Source organism: Tyto alba, unplaced genomic scaffold (genome assembly GCF_018691265.1).
Source record: "Tyto alba isolate M040663 unplaced genomic scaffold, T.alba_DEE_v4.0 Super-Scaffold_40, whole genome shotgun sequence".
Classification (NCBI taxonomy): domain Eukaryota; kingdom Metazoa; phylum Chordata; class Aves; order Strigiformes; family Tytonidae; genus Tyto; species Tyto alba.
Window position 1 is genome coordinate 20857253 of NW_024881316.1, and position 14800 is coordinate 20872052.

Sequence of the window (14800 nt, forward strand, 5' to 3'; positions counted from 1 at the left end):
TATGTGTACACACACACGAATATACTTTAGTATCTATGTTAGTGTCTGTAGTGTCCATAACAGAATAAATGACATGAACACTGGAGATAGCACTGGCTATGAGTTTCAGTACTAGAAAACTGTTAATTAAAACTATCTGCTATATTGCACTTTATGAATGTTTCTGTGCTCATGGAACTGAAACACATAAACCAAAATCAAGTTAAATTTCTAGAGCAGAACATTCATCTTATTCACTAACTACTGTTTATCTGCTGCTATATATCTAAAGCTTGAAGTATCTGAATTTTTTTGCTTATCCTGGGAATTTGATTATACCTCCATTAATTTAATACTTTACATTAATCTTAGCTGATATAACTGTTCTGTAGTAGTTATGAATTCCTTATAACACCTACATGAGTAAACGATTGGGTTGACCGGAAATTTTTGAATTTTAGTAATTCATGAGGTAATATATTTGAGAACTAACAGTGAAGCAATTTCCTAAGAGGACACTGTCGGTAGGATATCCAGACAGCTTGGAATGCTAACTATCTTGGTAAATTGAGCTACCTATAAGGATAATTTGCTACAACTCTGTTTTTCCTAGATATGATTTTGATATTTCACATATATTTTCCTTCATTTTGTTTTGGGTTAGTATATTTTCACATAGTATTATATAATGTTTTTAAAAAGAATATTTTTTTTCATACAAAATAAGTGATTGCTTATTTTAACCAAGCCTGTTCCATCAATATAAATACATTAATATGAGTTCAAGAATAGTCTGAGATTATTGCTACCTTTCTCATGATGGTGTTTCATCTAACATAAAAAAATAGTAGCCTTTTCAAAGCAGGGAAATTTATATTCCAGCCAAAATAAGAACCAACATTTATTAGTGTGGATTATCATCATACCCTTTCCCAAGTATTTTATAATATCGTATTTGTCACTGTCCCATTAGTTATATATAGCATGGTGTCTTTACAGTGGAAGTAAGAGTGTAACACGCGACCTAGATTCAGAAAAGCATATGGTATTCATTGATGGTAAATCTTCTGAATACAAAGACGTTAATTTAATCTAACAGTCACTTCAGGTTTCTTCAAGCTTGGCTGAGTGTTTTTAAGTGTCTGCTAAACTAAATTTTAGAAAAAAAGAGGGATAAAAAATCATATAGTCAGCATGTTTCAAATGCACCTGTCATCTCCTGATGAACTTCATCCTATAAACTGTTAGGAAAAGGTGAGTAGTTGCCTGGTAGGGTCACTAGCATGGTGACAGCAAGATGTTTGATCCCCCTACCTGGATCAAGCTGGCCAGCCATGAAAAATCATCCTCCTTCGTTCTCATCTTCATCTTTCTGATGGCAGAAACACGCTTAACTTGGAAAGGATTTATAAGCAGCTCTGCTCCTTCCTGTGCATGTCACCACTGGGAGTTCCTCTCCCCTAAGCTTGGTTTCAACTGCTTAGTGACTTTCTGAGTTATAACAACATCTTCAGGATTTTCCTTTGGCCCACTTGTGGCCTATGAGGCCTGTGTGCTTCTCAGTCTTCTCAGCAGTGTCAGTTTCTGCATAAAATTCAGACCTCCACCCTCTCACTGTGATTCTTTTACCTCATATTCTTTTTGTAAAATTCTGTGGCCCCTGGGACTTTCTCTGTCTAAGCACGACCAGTTGTTTCCCAGGAGTGAGGTCTCCCAGTCTTTTCAGAGAGGATGAAGTAATCCTTAACACTTTTTGTAGCACATGCACTCTGAAAATCAGAATTAAAAAAATATCATAGGACACAAGGATTCAAAGAACAAATTAATCAAAAAAATTTTCAGCCTCTGTGTGATTTGTGTTTTGCACGTGATGGACTGAAAGAGATTTTTAAAAATAGATTTGTAAACTACATTACAAAAATACGTTTGTAATATAATGATTGTAAAATTATTTCATTTAGGTTTTAACATAGTCTTAATTGTCATGTTAATTTTTTTTTTCATTTTTTTGCTGGGTAATCTCCATACATAATTTCCCCTAATCCAAAAAACTTCAAAATAACATTCCCGTATGTCTTCCTAAAGGTCACTGTTGGAATGTCTTCAAGGCTCTTTCTAACTCTAAGAAAGGTAAATGTACAAGCATTACTTTCTATTCAAGTACTGTATATTCTTTTTCGTATTATATTCTGTAGTGGTATATTCTGGAAATGCTCCTTCTAGTAGTTTTTCAAAGATATTGCACAGCATATACTGTGTGGGTTTTTATTGTTTTTGACAAATATTACATTTGCCCAATGAGTAACTGGAGAGAAGTTGTCTAGAACAAGAAATTCAGATTTAAATTGGTGAGCAGCTTGGGGGAATATGGGAGAGTATGGGGGAATTTTTCAAAAATTTAAAACATAATTCATTTGTGAAATGCTGACACATTTTATTTTGACTATTTAAGAAGAAGTTCTTTTCCATTTGAAATATTCTTCATTTTAAAGTAAATATATTTTTTTCTGAGGATAGTTTTGAAAAGTTTTATTCAAAAGGGATCAGAATAGTTAACCCAGGATTACCTATCTTGACTCCAAATTAGACAATGTTTTGTTGTTTTTACTCTTGTTGTTGAAGACAATTTTATTCTTTACCTTGAACCACCTAACTCTTATTCAAAAATCAATAAGGAAAAAAAAATTGGTTCAACCTGAACCATTTTTTCATTAAGTTTTAGTTTGACCATGGATCAACCATAAATAATATTTCCAGTATTATTTAAGACTCAAAGAGCAAATATTAATGGGATATTAATGAGATTTCTCTAAGCAAGCTTCTCCTAGTGCTTGATTTTTCTTTTTTTTTTCCTTTTTTTTTTTTTTTTTTTTTTTAAGGACAGTAAGTACAAGTATTGCTTGGACCTAATTCCCTTTGACTCTAATGGTGAGGTCTATTGATGGTGTTATCTTCAGATTTAAAGCACCTAAGTATCCTGGAGATCCAGACTTAAATCCATGTAGGACTGCATCAATCTTTAACCTTCAAAAGCAGATAGAGCAGTTTCTCTTGTGTGATGTTTGGTTTAGACATTTGAAACAACAGACCTTTCTTCTCTGTTTGGAGAGTAAAGATGAAGTGGCCTTATTCTTTTAGGAAATGAGTTGTTTTTGTGAATACAATCAACAGACTTCCCAGAACTATGTAGTGTGTTGGGACACATAATATGTTTGCAAAATACCTTGGAACAAAAGACCCTCAATCAAATATAAAATATGATTTCTATGTATTTATATATACTTTTCAATTAACTAATATCCTGGATCTCAGATGTACTAACAAAAAATGAGACTTATTTGATATTTGGATTACATCTTTTGTTTTCAGAAAATACTGTTATGATATTTATTTATCTGATAACAATTAACTAATCAGCAGAGGGAAATGAAACTCCAAATGATTTGTGAAGTAGAAAAACATTTTATTAAATAAACTTTTGAACTGTCAAAGACATGTATCAACCTACATTATGACAGGTGATACTTTGCAGCTTCTGCAGGTTGTGCTCAGAAATAAAATTTTTTATTTATAATATTATTTTAAGCTTCGTAACACCAAAAAAAAAAAAAAAAAACAACAAACAAACAAAACCAAACCAAAACAAACAAACAAACAAACAAACAAAACCAAAACAAACCAACAAAACCAACCAACAAACCTTAATGAATGACTGAGTATGAAATAAATCACTGAATTTCAATAGTTCCAGGCCTCTATGAATCTGGAATTATTTGGAAATTTTTCCTCTTTGGATCCCATTCTAACAGTAATTAATGAACTTAAACAAAAGAACTTAAAAGGTCTTCATTTTTATAAGCTGTCAGTTTAAAGAGAAATGTTTTGAGGAAACAAATATATTTTCTTCAGACTAAAAACTTGAAATACGGTATTAACTTTATAAACTTTACACACTGAGTAAGGGTTTTAGGAAGATTACTTACCTGACTAGAGAGCTTCCAGACAGATTATGTTTCACTGGTATATATTTTTCTAACACTGATATAATTTATTTTTATTTATTATCAAAGTAATACACCTGAAGCAATGAAAGGATATTTCTGGTAAAGAAAATAAAAAACATTTGGAATTCATTTTTATTTCTTATCAGCAGGACTGCTGTCTAGTCCCTCGAGCAGACAATCTCCAGTACAATACCATCTGATGCTGTCATTAAATCCTCAGCGTCAGGTTTCCGTAGCAACAGAAGAGCTCTCCCTGCTTCACTGTCTGTATCTGAAATCCGGAACAAAACCAGTTAATCTTATGCTGTTTTTCTACGTTTTTTTTTTTTTTTTTTTTTTGACAGATTTAATCTCAGACCTTCTGTATCTGGAAAGAAGTGGTAAGTAGCAGTTAAAGTTTTTGATTATTAAATTATAGGGCTGTATTTTAGTTGTTGACGTACACACACACCAGATGGTGGCCTGCTGTATTCCTCACCAGATTAGAAAGATAAAGTCTGGGCTATATGTAGGCCTACACAAGCGTTTATGAGTTTAATTTGTAACGCATAAGAGGTTACAGGGCTTTTAGTGTTTATTTAAGATAGCAGATCTTGAGAAGCTTTACCTTTATTTGATTATGAATTTGACTGAATTAACATATTTCCAAGGTGTTTAAAGCTAGTTTTTATATTACTGTTTTCACACTGTTATCCCTCTCCATGTTAACAATAACAAGTTACTCAAAGCGTACCTGGTTTAGGAGTTATTGTTCACAGAACAGACAACTGTATTTAACTCAAAATATAGGATAATAATTCAAAATTATGACCAGAACTCACATATAATTTTCATAAATAAAAGCTGCAAAATGTTTCTGAATGTGATTTAGAGCCTGAATGTTTGTACTTACTAATATATTCTAAAAAAAGCTTTTCTCTGTTCACTAAAAACATTAGCTTTTTCCATTTCTAACACAGTCAAATTTTCCTAAAGCTAGCAGAAAGTCCACCCTGCTAGCATGGAGAGATGTCAAATCAGTGGAGTTTTGAGTTTCATTTTAGTAAAAATCCATTATTTCTCTTTATATTTTTATGATCTTATTTTGCTGTTGCAATTTATATAGAAGATGTTTTTAAAGAATTTTACTTAGATAAAGTATCCACTTTTTGGAAGCAATATTTGTAAAACATGTAGTTGACACATTTTTAAAAAGAACTTTATAAGTAAGTCTGAATTTCTGTCATTTCTTGGTGTACATATCGTGGCTATGTTATTCATGAAAGCTATGATATAGGTTGAATAAAAGTTACGACTGTGGCTTTATTAAATTAACCCAAGAGACTGTGCATTTATGCTTCTGAAGATTGGAAGGAAAAAAGTAACACTTTCACATAACATACATTTTTGTTTACACATTTATGAAAATGTGTTTTTTTTTATTTTTTAATGAGACAGGACATCACTAATAGGAAGAGATACTGTTGCAAGTAGAAAGAACTTTCACAGAATCAGTATTTTTGCCTTTTGTGAGGCATCTCCAGTGATTACTTTTAGATATATTTGCTTGGTACTAAAATCATATCATTATGTGTTATACTAATCTTTATACAACTGTAAAAGTTATTTAAATTACAACTATGATTTCATGTTTTATTTTTAAGTAATCTGCTAAATAATTTTGGAGACTAGCAAGAGGTCTTTAAGAAATTTCATTAAAACACAATGTTTATCTAATTAAGGATTAAACTCATTTTCTGAAGTTACCAGGATAATGATAGTCATTGTCCAAGGGCCTTTTCCAAGTAACATAAGTGGTAGAAGGCCTTTGTTAAAAAAAGGTGTGATATGAGAGAGAAGTTAATCATGTGAAAGGTATGTAAATATTCACTGAAAATATGTTATAAAGAGAGAATATCTTTTTAACATGACAGATTTGAAATGTTTTAAACATAGGAAGACACATACACCTTCTTTATACATGGTAGTATTTTAGGTTCATAACGTTGCATAGTAAAAATGTCACATGTTTTTTATACATTTGTGAAGTTAAGTAAACCCACCAGAGGAGTTTGTGCATTTGAGGTATCTAGTTAGTACATTTTACAAGAAAGGGAGTAGGAAATCAGAAGATCCTTGTCTACACAGTATTCTGCTAGAAGCAGAATTAAACTGATTTGAGGATGAACAGGGAATAGAAAAAAATCCATACTTGCCAGACCTTTGGCACAGATCTCTCTTTTGCAATGATATGAAGATAGTAATGTGAGAGTAGCAAAACCTGCATACATCTGGACCACACACAGGTCATTACAAATGGCACACCATGCTAAGTAGCTCAACCTAGTAAAGATATTGTCTTAAAGATAAAGATATAAAGATTTGTCCTCACAGTGCAGGGAAACACTCTGGAGCCACCACACTAAGCAGAACTAGTTGTAGAACTCTGGCCACATTTTTACCGATTTTCATAAAGTTTCTTAATCAACCCTTGTTTTTTAAATAAATGTTTCTTTTCCAAAATGGAGTTGGAAGTTTTCTACTACACTAGTGATGTTTCAATAAAGTAATCAATGTTTTGATAAGAACATATTGAAATATTTTGTTAATATAATTACTAGAGCTATAAAAGTGCTTAGCCAGACCTTGTATCATTTTACTGTAACTACAAAACAATTTATCATGTTCAAAAAAGTGTTTCTGGAGAAACAATTTTGTTCGCAGGAACACAGTTGAGTATTTAAGACTAAATGGAAGGAGAATTTATTTGTTTAGTCCTTAATAAATTGCTTGGCTTGGAGAATCAAAAAAAGGAGTTTGTCTGAATCTGAATTTTCCCTGTCTCATTAGTATTCATAATAATGTTAACTATTTAGCAATTTTTTTCTTTACATTATAGACAAGTAATCCAGCTAGAAATATTTGTGAGCAATTTTTAACAAATCATGAATGCATTTGCCAAATTTGGGATCAATTTTTTAATTCTTGTATGCGCTTACATTGCAGAAAAAGTGTGGACATTTGCATGCAGGTTCATCCATGTTTTCCTCCACTTCTCATTATTCATACACATTCCCAAATAGTATCACTGAGATTTTACATGAATAAAGAAAATATATATAAGCTTAAATATTTTTTAAAAAAAAAGACCCCTCTTTACTGCGAAAATGCTATATAATTAATGTTAAACATTAAATAATACCATATTCAGAAAACATAAACCTAGACAATTTGTGTTCCCAAAACTATTCAGGAGAGTTGATTTTCTTTCTGGTGTCGTATATTGTCTTGATTTGTGGTTTCTGATTATTGTTTTTTTCATAAATATTTGGTAGATAGAAGAAGATAAGAAAGTAAGATTTATTATCAGGTGGACATGCTGACAGGAACTGACTGTGATAGATACAGCAACATGATGATTTCATGTCTATACTGATGCATTTTGTTACTAACTCCCCATCCTGACAGTTTAACATCCATTCGCTTGTGCCAGTCAAATTGGTCACATTTGAGCCTCAAATTCCTTAGGCTCATTTAGCTATTGAGAGGTGTTAGAGAAACTAAAATAACAGTTTCACCAATCAAAACCATTTCTTTAGAAAATGCTTATGAAGAAGTAAAATATAAAATAACAGCATTTTATATACTGTTACAAGCCTTTAGTTATTTTGTAAAAAAAAAAAAAAAAAAAAAATAATAAAGTTAACAAATCAAATGGACAGATGATCAATGTCAAATCTACTGAAAAGCTGCCTATTCAAATGGAATGCCAGATTAGATCATAATCTGTCACTCAAATTGCTGATGACCATGTGTATATTGCTAAGCATGCCTCGGACAAGAGTTGTAGTAAAAGTCACCTTCAACCTAAAACATATGTAATGTAAACTTCACACTAAAGTGTGAAAGATATTTAAGGTTAATAAAGGATTTCCAAGGTACATGATGATGATGCTGTTATTAGTTATAAATATATCTTGAACATTTATGTTCTGGATCAGTCCAATTATTGCAGTAATTATAAATCATAATAACTATTTATTAAATTAGAAGAGACAAAGATTCATTTTTTTCTATAAACTGTATTCATTGATGAAAACTGTAAAATATCTTGGCATACTTTACACTGTCAAGCTGCTGCTGTGTCTGTAGGCCCTTTCTGATCCCTCAAACTTTTACTAGATTTTCTAATTTTGTGTGACTCCCAGACAGTGTTCCGTTGGAAATCTTCCCTTGAAAGACAGTAGTTGACATTGTTTTACACATCAATACTGCAAAACTTAAGTAGGGTTAATATACTATGCAGAGTGAAAGCAGTGGTTAGGTAAAGCTGCTCACATAAGTGATTGCAAGGTAGATACTCCAGGACCTCTTTTTTTCATTAGATGCTCATAGACTTTGTTCTGTTTTTATCTTCAAGAATGTATAAATGTTGAACACCAGTGGCTTCATGGACTGAATGGTGCTTCTTGTGTGACTAATTAGATATAGATAGGTCATTGATGGGGTATACACATTAAAATTTTCTAGGTAAAGGAATGAGTTACACAGAAGTCTTTCCCTTCTTGGGTGGGTGCACAAATCACTGTTCTATTAAAAAAAAAAATGATAGAAATTAAGTGGGGAATTGAGAGCTATGTAGTTTACCCTTCATAGGAAAAAGGAATTTAAGGTGCCTGGAAATTTTTTATGTGACAAAAGAATTATATTAAATGCTTCCAGGATAGGCAGTAAGTTTGAAACTGTGGAGCTGTTTATCTTTTATAGTTAAGAGATTGACATGTATTTCCATGGGAGTCTCCTGCTTCTTACAAGGTTTAAGATACTTCTTGCACTTTCCTTGGGGAGGGACTTAGGCTGTAATTTATATAGTTACACTTTTCACTGCTTGCTTATTGAATTGTTATGTATTTTATATAATTTGCATTAGCTTCAATGAGATACTGAGAAAAACCTCAGATCCTGGTATTTAATGAACTTTACAAAGATGCAGAACATTTAGAAAATAACTGAGGTACTTAGACTAAAAGGTTATTCCTTTTCCTAAATGTTAGCTTCATGAAATAACATCTACCTTGTAAATGTTGAAGTAGAAATTATATATTCAGTCTTAAAATGGACACAATTTGAGTTTTGCCTTGGTGAGAAAAAAAAAAAAAAAAAAAAGGTTTGTTTCCATTCATATCAATGAATAAAAGAAAATAAATTGTCAGTGATTTATTTTATTTTAATCTATCCAGACTGAATTGTCCACTCCTTCCACACTTACATTAAAATATTGAACCAAACTTCTAATGCTTCTCCAGTCCTATTAACTACATATGTTACCAGGGAATTTTAAATCTTCATTAATACAGTGCTTGTGAAATGCTTAAATCACTAAGTGATTTTACTTTTGCAGACTGTCAATGAAATCAGTGTTGGTGCTTATATGTCTATGATGTGCAAAAATATATTGCCATGTAATACTGAATAGAAGTATAATCATGACATTAGTGTAACTATTATCAAAATATTATGTGTTTCATTTTGATATTTTTTTCACGTAGTCTTAACTTTGAAAGTGCTTTTGATTGTTTTACAATATGTCAAAATAAATAGGTGTGATCATCATATAAGTGTCATACAAAAATTGGGAAATTTCAAAAGACAAAATTTCTAAAAAAATATGTTTATTCAAAAGAAACATCCTTTCTGAGGTGGAATTTAAATAGAAGCAGATCAACTCCATAACTAACAATAAATTAAAGAATACAGAATAAAGAGATGATTATGTTCCTACATATGCTTCTGGTCAGACCAGTGATGTTATATAATTTATGCTAAAAATTGGAAAGGGAGTTGATGAGAATTGCAAAATTCTTTTAGGGGTTGTTAAATATAACGGCTTGTGATAGATTTCAAGACCATAACTTTTCAAATGAAAGACTGAAGGGTTGTCTTAAAGTATCTTAACAGGGACCATTTCATATTAGTGACATGTTTTTCAAATAATGTAAGCATAATGTAGAAACTGGTACACAGAAGCTAAAGTTAGAAGATGGAAACTGGGAAAAAAGAAACTGAAGCAGTGGAGTTTCCACTACCTGATGTCCACTAAAAGACTGGAATTTTTTCTACAAAACATGACTTTGTCAAATCTAACTACACAGTGAAATGTAAGGGCTAGTAATATATATGAGATCAGATAAGGATATTTGTTTTCCTGAAAGGATTTTCACACATAGAAGAATTATTTCTGTGGGCAAGAAAGGAAAGAATCGATGCAATTTTTAATATCTTCTGAATTTTTATATGTTTGGAGTCTTTTTTAAATATGAATATTATTTTATCCCACTATGGGTCCCCCAAATAAGACCATTTTCACTGTAAACTGATAACAATTCAAAGTTAAAATAGAAAATTCTGGTTCATACTTTAAAAGTACTGCTCAGTTACAAAAATAAATCATGGGAGAATTGTCACTGGTAAAGTTTGTCTGAAGCAGATCTCTGAATGTAGGCACTCAAATTCTGTCTGATCTTCCTTATAGCTCTTAAATGCGGAACATATGTGATTACAGTGAATATTTATTTCTCATATTACAACACAGCAGTTGGTCAAAGGAAATTTTGAAGAGTACTGGTCATGGTGTGCAAAATTCCAGATATTCTGCCTCTTTCTGTCTCTGGTAGCATTGGCCAATGGGCTTCAGTCCAACACAGTGAGTACCATAATCCAGTTGGAGTGGATCTTGACACCAAACCCATTCATGCAGAAGGCTTGCTATCCACATTATGCATTTCTAGATTTTTATTTTGGATTAACTCTGGTTTCTACCTGAGGACTTTAATGCCTTTTAGCAGTCAGATCTATTAAGTACACATCAGGAGTGCATGTTGTGGTTTAATTTCATTTGAAAGGAATCCTATTCATGTGCTATGTAATGTGATCTGAAGCACTGTAAGTGGGGACAATCAGAATATTCGCTTAAAACACACATTACTGATCCAAGAAAACAGTGTAGCACACTTCCTCCTTCAGCTATAGATTTATCCCTGTACTTTGTCATTTCTTTATGCACTACTGTGTCATTGAAAAAAAAAAAAAAAAGTTTTTTGAAAACCAAAATCAAGATCTGAGCAGTATTTTTACAGAGTAGTGTGTCCTTCTGTTTAAAGTATGTTCATTTTTTTTTTTTTTTTTTTTTTGTGAAATTCCATTTGCAGATCTGCAGGGAAATATTCTGGAGCCTGTTAGTTGTTCCCCTGCTTCTCCTTTTCTTGAGCTTGTTCAGCCCACTGCCATGAACTTGTGACTAGGTAACAGCTAAAGGCAGCAGAAGTCACATATTTGTCCTTATTTAGTACATTTCTTTCACCCTGCATTTGTTGCAATTTTGAAAATAGGGATAAAGGTTTGGGAAAACCATAAAAAACAAAATAAATGAAAACTAGGAAGAGTACATATATTACTATACCTTTGTAATTTCCTTCTTTTGGCATATCATCCTTTTCTGTTCAGTTGTGTCCTATGTAATACAGCATCCTTGTGAAGGGTTATGAAACCTGTAGGAATCAGGTGCCTGCACATCTTTGCATGTTCTGAGGACAAAATTTCATAGAAAAATATTTATTCTAAAAGAAATGTCCCTTGTCATCACATAAGGACATAATCTTTATCTTCTATAATGCCTTCTATATTTGTCAAACTAATCTAATTTTATCATTTGTTGTCTGTGGGAGGGGGGTTAAACTCAGTGCAAAGTCAGATATTCCCATGAGTCAGATTGCTCCTCTCATTAAGTTTTTCTCTGTGGTGAACAGCACTAACCTATATTCACTTTAGGTAAAAAACTTAATTGGACAGTTTCCTGACATTTTGCAAATCATACAGTAGCTCATATGTAATTTTATTGATCAGAATTCATTTTTTGTCCCTGTTGCTATACAGTACAGGTTTGTTCTTTTACAGCTAAATGATGCACTTCTGAAAGCACAGTAGTTAGTTATACCCATGTACATATAAGAAAGATATCTTTAGGACATCGTGTCATTAAAAAGTGTATGTCTTTATCATTGTACAACTACATGGATGAATCACTTTCTGCTATAATGTGCCCATGTTTTCCCCACTCGTCACCTAGAAAATAATTTATTTTCATTCACTGTCAGATTTTGCATCTTTGCAAGCTGGATCTATGTAGTGATAATTAAATGGTGATTTATAACTTAAAGGGGAAAAGTGCTAGACAATTATGACCTTGTCACAGTCTTGAGTTGTTCTCTTGTTTTTAAAATAGGTGATAATATTATTTTTTATCCTAAGAGACAACTGATGCCTCTGGAACTGAACCCTGAAACAATGAGGTGCTTATTGCACTTAATTTGTGCTAATAGCCTTAAAGTAAACAAAATGCAATAAACCACTATCTTCTTCACTTGCTCTTAGATGTTATCTGCCCTTCTGCAACCACAAGTGCAATATAACAACATCTTACAGTCTTGAATATATTGATTTTCAGATTATCTTAGCTGAAGTATTGTGAACTGTATTTGAAAACGATTAGGTGTATGTAAAGATGAAGAACCTACATGTTGCTTACACAAAGGTTATGATGTAATGGAGAATTAATCTAGCTTTCCTTAGTCCTGTGGGATGTGCATTTGTCTAAACAAGAAAAAAAAGGATATTCAACTTCAATTTTTAAAACAATATTTGGACGATCAAATAAATATTTGAGTATTTTATGATGTTCTGCTGTTCTGCATTTCAGTGGCTTTATTTCAAGCTAACTCAGTTGTGAACCACCACCAGAAAGTTTGTAAATTTAGTCCATTGATGTTAATACATCCTAAATAGTCAGTATAGCAATATGACTAAACTAGTTAACAGTAATGCTTGTTGATGAATATTACACAGCCTAAAATCCCATGACTACAATATAAAGGATGATTGATCTGTCAATTAATTTCTCTACATTGAAGAACTTTTATCTTCCATGTTGACAAAAGACTATGGTACATTATTCATATAATGTTAGTCATTGTAATAATATAATATAGACTTTCTTTTTATTTTTATTTTGAGGAAATATTGTTGTCTATTACCCTAATTGACAAAACATCTCATTAAAAAAAAAAACAAAAATTATTTTCAGGCTTACTATCTAACATAGCACAGATAGCAGACTTAATAGCAAATGAGAGAAGAGGGTGAAAACCAACATCATGTTGGAAAAAACAAAGCTTTTTAAAAAATTAGACTAGAAGGATGGACTGAGCATGTATCTTTTTGATCTATTGCACAAATTTTCATCTCAACATGAAAAAAGAAGAATTTTGCCAAACATGTCAATTTGGCCAAGCTCTGCTTTTCATCTCCACTCCCCTTCTTGTTTAGCTAAATTAAAAGACGTGATTTCTTGCCTGGTTATTAATTTGCATAAATAGCAGCCTTTATCACTTACAATACAGTCTCTGCATGATGATTCACTATGTTGAAGGAAGCACAGATCTGCTTTCTATTTTTGTGACTGATAATGTCCAAGCAGTCACCTCCCTTATGGCATTTGAAGGGGAAAGCAGATGACAATTTCAAGATTATTAAGAGGGTGGGTTTAATTTTGTATCCTGTCAAATCCTTGGAATAATCTTTATCACAAGAAAAGATTCATGTTGTACAGCTTCCTTTTCTCATTACAGTTATTGTCATAAGAATGAGAATCAGTATGCGATTGACTGGAATAGTTATGCAGTATAAGAGACTACCACACCACTGTAAACTTAAGAGAATTTTCTGAAAACTGCCATGAAACCACCCCTTTCTAAGATCAGAGATTGTGGCTGTTTAGCAGACCAAACTGTACACTGTTGAAAGGGTTCAGATAGCATTTTTGGCTATTTCCCACCACAACCCCCCAAAGTCATAATGTACAATTGAAACTGTTATGTGTTCTTAGCCTCCTGCCAAGAACAAATCAGTTTGACCAAGTGCTGGCCCACAGCTGGATGGCTGCCTGAAGGAACAAAACAATCATGCCTTACTAAAGTACCTCACATATTAAATCAGGCACAGTGTGATGCGAGGGTTGCATACAAAATGTATCTTATTAATAACAAAGACACAAGCAAGTCTTGTAATCAAGGCAGAACACTGAATTACATACTTATCTTTTATTGGATTTTCTTTTGTATAGAAAGTCTTTTACACTGTGTTTTAATTGAATATTTATATGGCACGTTACTGGCAGCATCTCATGCTCATGCAAAAGTCGAAGAAATATGTCAGTGGAAATCCATTCCTGTATCAGATGCAAATTCAACACAATGAATTAGAGGTGTTACTACACAACATGCCACTTTGTGTAGTCCTCATTTTATGTCTCTTTGCTTTTATTAAATCTGCTTTTTGTTGCTGTGTACCTTTTTTATGAGATTGATTCAGAGGATATGTGTGATTCTAGCCATCTAAGAACAGTACTACTTGAGATCAATCTGTAAACTGTTTATACCTGGCTCATCAGCAGGATGGCCATCATTTTGCATACTTGTACAAACCATATTCTTATATCGAGACTACTTCAGACACTGTATTGTACTAGAATCTGCAGAATAATGATGCTTTTTGACACTACTAACACTACTGCAGCTAAAGGTAAAAAAATTGTGAGATTCAGTAACAAAATCCAGGGCAGAGAGCGACTATCAATCTCTGAGGTATTATCAGTGGTGAAACAAAACATCATTTGCCTGTCATTTTTATGAACAGTCTTTTCAGTAGCTGTTAAACAGACAGAAAGCATAGTTTTTCCCTGTGGCAGAGAGACTCTGAAACAGTAATCTACAATATCCCCAAAT

The 14800-nt window shown here is 32.4% G+C and overlaps 1 protein-coding gene across 1 annotated transcript in view; it reads left to right on the forward strand.

The window, feature by feature from the left end:
• Positions 1-4326: 4326 nt before the first annotated feature.
• EYS (eyes shut homolog) overlaps positions 4327-14800 on the forward strand; it is a 1055438-nt gene continuing 1044964 nt past the window's right edge. The window contains exon 1 of the mRNA XM_033002767.2: positions 4327-4363. The gene's annotated coding sequence lies outside the window, so the exon portion shown is untranslated. The remainder of the gene's footprint in view (positions 4364-14800) is intronic.